The sequence below is a fragment of the Limulus polyphemus genome, unplaced genomic scaffold (assembly GCF_000517525.1).
Source record: "Limulus polyphemus unplaced genomic scaffold, Limulus_polyphemus-2.1.2 Scaffold828, whole genome shotgun sequence".
NCBI classification, from domain to species: Eukaryota; Metazoa; Arthropoda; class Merostomata; order Xiphosura; family Limulidae; genus Limulus; species Limulus polyphemus.
This window is the reverse complement of record NW_013666438.1, coordinates 219053-226870: the sequence shown is the minus strand read 5'-3', so window position 1 is coordinate 226870 and position 7818 is coordinate 219053. Positions and strand designations below refer to the sequence as shown.

The window sequence follows — 7818 nt, the reverse complement described above, 5'->3', positions numbered from 1 at the left end:
CTATAGAGTCCAGTGATAAGCTTTAACTAAATACACATACATTAATATTAGAAAGAAGCCACAGTAGTAGTGTAAGCTGTCGAGCCAGTTTGAAGTATTGTTATAAAAAGCATTGTTGGCGATGGTTGTAACGTTTACCTTAAACATGGTGCGATTTATTTCTAATCAATTACACCCTGGGGATAAGATAATTAGCAGCTAGGGACGGCTACGCCTGAGCCTATGGGTCTCTGACCCGACTGTCCAGTATTTGTCAACATGTACCATTCAATCTGAAAACCCAAAATACTTTTTTTTCTAATCATTTTTATCGTTCTTTGTGTAAGCAAATGCATATTCAAGATTACTGTTAGGTGTTGTTTTTTTATTGTTAAGTTTCGTTATTTATCCACACTTAGTTCCAGTGCAAGGTTACAAAACAAGTACTTTGAGTACACGATGGTTTTCAAAAATTAGATCCTGTTTCTTCAACGCTCGGACTACTGAGTTCTTTTTGTGATTTACCTAATTTGTGATCCTGTTTGTTTTTGAGTACCATGACTCTAACATTATATTTCTTTTAGTATATCTTGTAAGACATTTTAAATGTTCATACGAACTTCTTTGGACATTATTAATAATAATAACCCTTAAGCTAAAAATTATAAACAATTAATTATTAGAAAAATTCGGATGAAAGTTAATGAAAGATAAATTAACATGACTGAATAAAAACTTCATTTGACTTTATTCTGTAAAACGTTTCGGGTAAACGGCCATCGTTAAAAACGGTTTCCACTGCCTGACGGAGGCCTTTTGTTCCAAACGTTGCATAGAATAAAACTAAATAGTTTTTATTTAGACCGTCAATTTTAACCTCTGTTACCCTTTATCTGAGTAATAACAATTATCCTAAACCCTACAATATCTGAACAAATTCATACAAAAATACTATTGAATTCTTTTTGTGTCCTGTAAAAAATTAATACTTAAATTTAACAAATAAAGCTATGATTTTATCTCTTGGTAGAGCTGTATCTATAGAAAAGAACTGAACGTAATAAACTACGTTACTTGCCGTATCAATTCCTGCCAGGAAAATATCAAGAATCATAGTAAAGATGTCTTTCACGTCTACTCCTGGGAGAGCAAGAAACTTTGCAAGAACAGTTTGCTCCCTGAAATCATCCTTGATATGAATCTTCTGCTTCACTGCTTCCTCCAAATATTTCTGGATGGTTCTGTTCTGACAAAGAACGCATTATTTTAAAACTATTGTAAATGTTTCAATCCTTTCAATCAAACTTTAAGCACACTTTGATCTACGGGACGGAATTATAATTGATGCAAATAAACCTGTTGACGATAGATGATAAAATTTCGTCAAGAAATGTCGTTTATGAAGTGGAACGGCTTTTTCTTGACACAAAAAAATAAGATTTATAACTAACAAATTTTCATTGTCATAACTAGTAGAATATTTGACATTAAAACTAGTTTATAACTTGAATAAGAAATATAAGTTTCGAAGATATAGGGGTGAATCTTGAACCAAAATGATATTCAAGAACCTTGCCACAGGGTAAATACTCGGATGATTTGAACTACTGGGGCTCAAACAGTATTGAATTTAATCTGCATATGAATCATCCGTAAAGTATAGGTATTTGAAATAATATGAAAACCGAAAGTTTCTAATTTCAGTTAAATGCATAAAACTATTTCTAAGTACGTCTAGGTCATATACACTTTTTTTTTATTTAAAATGAAATAATAATCTCATGGTCCTCCCCCCCCCCCCCAAAAAAAAAGAAAGGAAATGGGATATAAAATAAAGACAAGGAAAATTAGAGCAGGTATGAAAACGAGCAGTAAAATCGCACACGTACAATAATAAAATATATTTAGATAACTAATGACCTACTTTGCCATGTAGTCTTGAGCTGCAACTAGGCGTCTATAGGGTGACGTAGGAAAGAAACGCCATAAAGGAAACCGTACTCTGTAACCATTACACTTTGATGTGTCTCCGCCGCTGCTTTTATAAGTCTTTGAGGTTCCGAGTCCTGGGTTAGTTCTCTCTCCAGACATCCTAACCTTTTGTTTAACGTCAGTACTCCAGTACCTAGAATAAAGCACGATACTTCAAGCAGTTTAATTAGAGCTATATTAGCTGAAGTTGTAAAACCTTCGTATACAGGCCAAGAATTATGTAAATTACGAACAAACCTAAAATAATATATAACAAACATAATTGAACTCGCTGGAAAATCTAATCATAAGAAAAGCAATGTAACAGCTGAGATTTCCATAATATTGACGCGTGAAGATGAACTTAGTATCAGTAATAAAATGTGCGCCTTCTTAAATGAAACTTTTACTAAAAAGGATTTTGAATTTGATCTCGTAAGGAAAATATTATGCTAACAAAATATAGGAAAAATTCTAATCCTATCAAATAGTATAAGAAGAATTCATGTAATTTAAAGTATTTTGCGTTTTCACTTCAAGGATCCATTTTTAAGGAACCTTATTAGTATTTATGCACATACAGGTTATAAATGTTTTACATACACTCGGTTTATGTTGTTCTTGAGTCATACTCTCTATTAAAACCTTTTTCTTTTCTCCTCTTGTTATCCGATTTAGTCCGTATTGAATTTAAAGGTTACCACAGCTCTACTTATAAACAGTTTAGTTTCATTTGGTTTTGGTTAATCATAAAAATAAACACTGACACTTTCTGTACTCTTCCCGCTACGGGTATCGAAAACACTGAGCCTCTGGGAGGCACAAAACAGCTTAATAACTAAACAAGGTAAAAATTATAGGAGTCAGTAAGTTGCATTTGGAAAATCATGGACTTATTGGAAGTTTTATAAAAAAAAAGATTTAAATGTTTTAAACTATGATTCATGTTTCTTCTTGACTAACCATGGTTGTACTGAAGACAGAAAGCTTACATGTGTTCTCTAACGAAGATTAATGTCCTCTCATTGATTTTTGTTTTCACTGCTATACTTCACAGTGCTATAACGAAGCCTCGAAAGATGGCCAAACCTTAATCTATGATGCAATATTTAAAGTTATCAGAAATGTGCTTCTTTCTTAAAATCAAACTCGCGTTAAGCAACTCGTGAATATTTTTTTTAAAATGTCTATAACTCTCTTAAGAAAACGTTTTTCGATTTCCTACGGTACAATCAGGTGATTTTATTACTTTTTTTTGTTATAAGTCGCCACTGTTTTCTGTGTTGTATATTAAGAACTCAAAAACCGACAAACCGCACACGTAAAATAATAAAATATATTTAGATAATTAATGACCTACTTTGCCATGGAGTCTTGACCTGCAACTAGGTGTCTATAGGGTGGCGTAGGAAAGAAACGCCATAAAGGAAAACCGTACTCTGTAACCATTACACTCTGTTATCCTTATAACTCTGGTAGAAAGTTAATGAACATAATATGTTGTATATTAAGATTTTTGTATTTCAATAAATGAATGTAACAAGAATAATCCTTGTTTACTTTATGGCGGTCAAACTGAAACCTCATTTGCTACATTACACTTTCCTTTCTCACAGTTGATAACTGAAGAAAGAAAAAACAAAAACACATTTTACTATACCTTCAGAAAGCTTTGAACGTACAAATATTATCCGTTCACTAACAACCCATTTGATGAAGCTTTGAATGTACAAATATTATCCGTTCACTAACAACCCATTTGATGAAGCTTTGAATGTACAAATATTATCCGTTCACTAACAACCCATTTGATGAAGCTTTGGACGTACAAGTATTATCCGTTCACTAACAACCCATTTGATGAAGCTTTGAACGTATAAATATTATCCGTTCACTTACAACCCATTTGATGAAGCTTTGAACGTACAAATATTATCCGTTCACTAACAACCCATTTGATGAAGCTTTGAACGTACAAATGTTATCCGTTCACTAACAACCCATTTAATGAAGCTTTGAACGTACAAATGTTATCCGTTCACTAACGACCCATTTAATGAAGCTTTGAACGTACAAATATTATCCGTTCACTAACAACCCATTTTATGAAGCTTTGAACGTACAAATGTTATCCGTTCACTAACAACCCATTTGATGAAGCTTTGAACGTACAAATGTTATCCGTTCACTAACAACCCATTTGATGAAGCTTTGAACGTACAAATGTTATCCGTTCACTAACAACCCATTTGATGAAGATTTATACTTCCATGTGCATGTTTTAATTTTCCTTCCTAACGGCGACAATATAAAATATTTGCTGCTTTGTTGAATTGTGAACAGAGCTACAAGATGACTTCATGCACCAACCTGCCCTACTTTTGCTGTGATTGACCAGAGCTATTCAATACGAATAGCCGCCAACTCGTGGGTTAGTGGGTTACTCTAATCGATTAGCGAGATTTCGTAGTGACACTTATGATACACCCACGGTTACAAAGCGCGGAGCAAGATATTTGTATATGTGGTAACGAGGCGCGAACCACGGATTTTCAGGTCTATAGTTCAGCACGCTGACCACTAGGCCACGATCAGCTAATAACATACAATAATCCTAAACTTTTTAATTAGTTTCTTTGGTGTCAGAAATTGTGGACGTTTAATTCTTTGAATACTTCTGTGAACATTATATAGTTTGTTTAATAGTCTTCATTTTTTATTTCTGAGGTTTTCTGTCAAACGATATATGATATGTGACGTTGTCTGTCTTATTTTCTTAACACTACTCAAACGATAAAAAAACAATTAAAACGTCTATTACTAACACTCAAGCGCCCACTTGTATAGTTCTTCTTGAAAATCCTTCACTTCTCCATTCTCATCTTTGATATAGTAGACTTTGTTCAATAAATCTTCCGTAACTTCATCCAATGGCTTTATCTTAAATTTCAGGTCTCTAGTCTGAAGCAATGATTTTTGAAACGTTGAACGTAACCTGTGCCACTCTTTTCCATTTCTGATAGGAACATAAAAGAAAAGCTCTGGTAACACAATTAATGGACCATAAACGAAAAACTGCATTAGTTAACAAACAAACAAAAAAAAAACTCGCGAAATCTACTAGAGTTATTGAGAGTTTTATATCGTTCTATGCTTTTTACTCGAAGAAGTAATTATATAAGACCGAACGGGACTCGAATACTAATTCCTGGTTGTTGAAAAGGAGCTCTAACTATCCAACATATCGAATATCGAATGCAGAAGGATTTAGTTCTTAACTTAAGTTTGCTTTTAGGAAGTGGGTTGGAAAATGCTATGCCACAATATGTCGCTGGGAATAACAGTAAACTGGTGCTGTTAACTATTGTTGTTTGGGAAACAATTTTGTTTAAATTAAAGCATTTTAATGTTTTCAAAATCCATATTTAGATTAACGTAACATGCTAGCGTTTTCATAACCACGATGAACTGACATTTTAACCCTTGTTTATTTTAATAATGGCTGGAGACGGCATGAATGAGTAATGAAGAAAAACTTTAATATAACAGCAAATGTACAACGTTTCGACAAGGTTTTGTCATCATCAGGTCGTCATCAGTACATCAGGTACTTGTTTATTTTGTTTTTAATCAAAAATATAGATAATAAGCTATTTCTGATGTACCCAATTGGTACAGTTTCGAAAGTCTACCTACAGGACGTGCTATTGCACACAACGTTCGGCAATCCTTAAAACGTTCGTTCGCGAACAACATATTTTGTGAATTTAATATTGAATAGTATGTTTGTTTGGAATTAAGCACAAAGCTACACAATGGGCTATATGTGCTCTGCCCATCACGGGTATAGAAAACCCTGTTTCTAGCGTTTTAAGCCCGCAGAAATGCCGCTGTGCCACTGGGGGGGGGCAATATTTAATGGATTATTTTGTTTAATGTTCCACGTTTTGGTAAGCGCAATGTTAAGATGAAAATCTCCATCTCTAGTGAAAGAAGTCATATAGGTGTTAACAGCATAAAGAACCGTAGATTCCTCCTGAGCTACTGAGAATGGTAACAAATGTTCACAAAATGCTATAACAGTATTAACATGGTAAAATAGTTTCAACCAAATTAACATACTTCAAAAGTTTGAACGCGATCGAAATTATGTATCAAACAATGGCACTAAAACGATGTACTAAAGCTAAGATACAGTCATTTGATCTATCTTTTCTGGGTGATTTTAGTTGTTGCAGTAATTATTTGTATTTGTAAACTATTAGTTTAATTATATATATATATATATATATTTGTTGTATTCCCGTTCATCTGAGAAAAGAAAACTGGAAATTTTCCTTTAACGACTTACCGCTGCTCCATTCTCAACAGCCAGCAAAATAGCGTAATATGCAGTCATACGTGTTTTCTATCCATTATTTAATATCAAAATTTTCAACACATTGTGTATGTAGTACTGATGTCAAATGCTGGTCAGGGGGAGTCACCAAGTTTGTTTCGTCCTGGGTATCTAATTAACTAGGTAGGAAATACTCCTGTAAAGTGGAGTACACTATACCGAAATAGACAGTGATCTTTTCTACAGGCAGGTTAGATGTTACGTCAATGATACTTTATCGAGTACACTATACCGAAATAGACAGTGATGACGTAACATCTAACCTGCCTGTAGAAAAGATCACTGTCTATTTCGGTATAGTGTACTCGATAAAGTATCATTGACGTAACATCTAACCTGCCTGTAGAAAAGCGATAAAGTATCATTAGTACACTATACCGAAATAGACAGTGATCTTTTCTACAGGCAGGTTAGATGTTACGTCAATGATACTTTATCGAGTACACTATACCGAAATAGACAGTGATCTTTTCTACAGGCAGGTTAGATGTTACGTCAATGATACTTTATCGCTTATAGTGTAGTGAGGGTGTCTATCAGTACATGGGTAGCGCCTGTTCTACGTATGTAACACTAAGTTATCTCCACGTGGAACATGAGGATATTAACATTTTTATTCCTATCCAACACACTTATTCTCCGAGAACTCACCAGTAAAGGAAACCAAAAGACAAAAATCAAAGCTTAAAAACAAATGTGATTATTTGAAATAAAGACTGTTTTCTCTTAAGTCTCTGTACATGCTTCAAACTCAGTCGAAGTAGGATAAATCAGATTTTCTGTCGGGCCTCCTGTTATTGTGCAGGACTTACTCGATTGCCTTAAGGGAAATCAGTGCACATGAGAATACCACAAGGGCAATGGGTTTGTAATTTTTTTCCCCATTTTTACTGGTATCTCATTTAACTTTGGAAACTTGTGTTTATTTTAAATATGAGGCAAAACGGTGTTATTGTTATTTTCAATGTGGCTTTTAAATATTCAAAATTATAGCAAGTATTAAAGTTACACTCATAAGGTTAATGAAGAAGTTTTGTTTGTTTGTTTGCAAAGCTGCACAATGGATTATCTGCTCTCTTTCAAACGCACATATCAAACCTCAAATTTTAGCGTTATAAGCCCTCAAGTTTATTGCTAAGTAACCGGTGGCCATGAAGCATATAAATAATTATAGAGTTGTTGGGCAAACTTTTAATTGTCAAATTGTAATTAAGAAAATTTGTATTTTTACTATTAGAAATTTAATCTGTAATCTGAAAAAAAAAACATTGTTTATTGTAACTTTTATGGAAAATTATCCTGAAATGAAGAGATATAATATGAGAATAAGTGGTTTCGAGACTAATTATCTGTTAAATATGTATGTAAAGTTGAACAAGAAAACTTTGTGTTGCAACGATGAATTGCATTTGTAAAGAAATTGTGTTTGTTTGTTTTGAATTTTGCGCAAAGCTACACGAGGGCTATCT

The 7818-nt window shown here is 33.5% G+C and overlaps 1 pseudogene; it reads right to left on the bottom strand.

Annotated features, from left to right (window-relative positions):
- Positions 1 to 7818, bottom strand: part of LOC106460750 — a 42227-nt pseudogene that overhangs the window by 23837 nt on the left and 10572 nt on the right.